We start from the raw sequence: 3,383 nt of genomic DNA on the forward strand, positions 1-3,383 counted from the left end.
GGAAAAACATATGATTCATAAAACAACCTCGGAGGTTTACTATAAGAGTGTGCAAGTTAAATAACTTTAAATTCAGATTTTAATTAACTTTTTCTTATGAAGATCAACAATAATCACTCAGGAACTAAGGGATTTTTTTTATTTCATAATTAAATCCTGTTTTACGCACGTATTTCATTTGATTCTTGTTTTACGCTTAGAAAAGTTAAAATTTTGTGATACGTATTGTTCCAAAACGTCTAAGGATTGTTCTACATCGACCTGCAATGATATGGATTGAGGGTTTAACGTGAAAACGTAAAGGTAAATGGAGTAAGGCATCGTTTTTACGACAATAAATGAGTGTCTGAGCAGGTTACGTTTTAATCATAATATGTCTCAACAGTCTATTAGTCTAATTATATAAACTAAGTCTCATAGTAAGAAGAAAGAAATTAAAATAAATAAATATAGAAGTAAGAATAAAAGATAGAAGGACAACAACAATTATAAAACTGTAGACTTACCTTAAACACTCCCTTTCCGTAACTAAGACAAACATGAAACATCCCACTCATACTATCGGGTGTCCTTCCTTGTTTGGGAAGTTAGTATCTCGTGACCGTGAGTGAGAGTCTAAGTTTCATAATACAGGAAAATTATAAGGAAATATTCCAATATGGTAGTCTTAACATCCCGATATTTATTACGTTTACGTGAAAAATCGGAAAAGCTCCTAATTGACGTTTTCTTCTGTACAAGGAAACCTGAAAATCCTCCGATCACAAAATGTGAACAAAAAAGTTTAATAAAAAATAAGAATAAAATAGGTGGACTCTTTACCGGTATTAAAGACTTTATATATAAGGGTTGGTTGTGTTTCCGTTTTTCGATAACGATCGTATAATTTGATAGTCAACACCTTATCTTAGAATTTAAAAGTAGGTGGCTTATGAGAAACCTTTAAGGTGTTCTCTTTTTGAGTTTTTAGTTGGCTTAAATAATAAAAATAGTTATGAAATTGATAGTCAGATTAAGAATCAGATTGTTAAGTTATTATATAAACATCAGGTGTTAAAATTTGTAATAATCAATTGATAACCAATTTTTATTATTTAAGAAGATCAGGAGATAGTAAGCTGTATAATATATCATGTCGAATTAGGAATAGAATAGAAGAGAAGCAGAAACTCCCTTAGTTTCTAGTTAACCCGAGTATCCGTGTCTTATAACTTTCGAAGACTTCGTGAGCAACTCAGCAACAATGTGATGTTTTCTGACGTCTGACGTTTCGTTATACGTACGAATAGCGAAAGTTTCTGGTTGTAGAGGATGCTGAGAGTTTAGGTTAGTGATACTATGAGACGAATGTTTTATAATAAGAGTGTAAAGAAGGCGTCTTAGCAGTGTACAATTTGTAGTATTGTTTTCTTAGATGTACCACCTGTGCGGGAGTTTCGTACAAAGTGTGATCATTGTGAATTCTTGGTATCAAGCTCCAACTAAATAACTACTAGTATTCCAACCGTTTTATTTTTGAGTACGATGTCTGATACAAAGTTCGCTGTATTTATACATGTGGTAGACGTATAGATTAAAAGGTAGTCCCGTATTATACTGTTGTTGTACTCTTAGTCGTAATTTATTCTAGAGGGAAGTATCAAAAACAAGGTTCTGCCCAGACTTTTCAATCCACAAACTTGAAGATCGAGGAAAGTTTTAGTCCGACTAACCACTGTCTAGAGTGGGTGCTGGTGAATACTAGAAAACATAACTGACCCAAGAAACGTGAGCGATATAGTAGGTTACCTTATATACGTATCAAAGGTAATTATTCTGGTCGATGTTTAGGTCATATGGGACGGTATTATGGTACTTAACGTCTCACGCGATCTTCACACGTCATGTTTAATAGTCACCGTAAACGTCGTTGTCGTGCTTAGTACATACATCCTAGATACATGAAGTGGCATTTATTGAGTAGGCCCACGAGGGAGCGGGTGGTGAACAAATCGAGACTAAAGTCGGTGTGTGGTTGTAGGTTCTTGTGACCTAACGGTCTAAGTAGGAAAAGAACGAAGACACTTAGCCAAGACCCATAATATAGGACCGGTCGTGGGAGTCGTTGCTGTTCGTGGCGTACGGGCAAACGGAAGTCAGCGAACAGCTCTTTAAGCTTTTCAGGAGGAAAAGGAAGGTTCTTTTTCAGATAGAGTCCTTAATCCGTCGTTAGCTGTAGTGCCGACGATTCACAACGTATATTTCGATACACGGGACATGAAGCTGGGTAGTCGAAATGGTCCGGATAGGGCAATTGGCGTGAGTGTCGGAGATGTACTCGCCGTGAATAACGAACGACTCGGTAAAGTTGACGACAAACCTTAGGCTTTCTAGACAGTTAATAAGGGTGTAGTAATAGGTGCCAGAATCCTTAAGGTTGTTGACGTTGTAAGTCAAACGCTGCAGATTAAAGTAGTTTATAGAAGTGTCGAGGAGCGTATCAGGGTAGCGGTGGATATTACATGTGGACAACTACTAGTGTCACTTAATCAAGAAGTCTTTATGACCTACGGAATAATACATACGATATGTCGGTGGAATACACTCTTCTTTTTTAATTAAGTTCTCCCGAACGATAGATTTAAGATTTAATGGACTTAGGATGATTTCGAATTGTATTCCCTTTTGAAAAACAACGTTAGAAGCCTTCTTACCAATTTCGGTTTTGTGTTCTCAATTGTTGTTCGTTTAGTTCAGATCTTTACTAATGTGACTTTTAGAGGTTAGAGTGTGTATCTTTCAGTCCCTTTAGGTTAGAATAACTAAAGTTCACGTAAGTCAAGTCTTTATAGGTACTATATAATCTAATCAAATTTTAGTCAAATTGTTAGTGTTAGGAGATTATCTGTTAAATTAGCACAATCTGATTATACAGTCAAATTATCAATCTCGGTAAAGAATACTTGGTCGGAACTTGTTCGGTGAATAAAGTGTATTAAAACAACTAGTTGAAAGGATCCTAGTAAAGTTCCGTACATTTAGTTCGTGTTATTGTAGAATGTTAAATATTTAAAGCCAAAGTGCTACTTTATACAAAAATAATTATTATTTATAATAATTTAATTTTGATGCGTAAAATATTTTTATTATACATTTAATTACATAATATTACGGATAAAAAGAAAAAAGAGACACAATAATAGATGATTAGTGGATTCTTTTTATTATAAAATTCAATAAATATGACATTACAAAGTCGTAGTGTACTAGCTAGTGGACCTTTGTTTTTCTTGTTTTGTTTGTTTAACTTATTTAAGCCACAAAAAGAATTAAATTCTTATTTATAATGGTGATTAATTATGAAGAAATGGCTAATGAAAGAATGGTAGAGGGATGAGAATTGA

The sequence above is a fragment of the Arachis ipaensis genome, chromosome B01, assembly GCF_000816755.2.
Source record: "Arachis ipaensis cultivar K30076 chromosome B01, Araip1.1, whole genome shotgun sequence".
In the NCBI taxonomy this organism is placed as follows: Eukaryota; Viridiplantae; Streptophyta; class Magnoliopsida; order Fabales; family Fabaceae; genus Arachis; species Arachis ipaensis.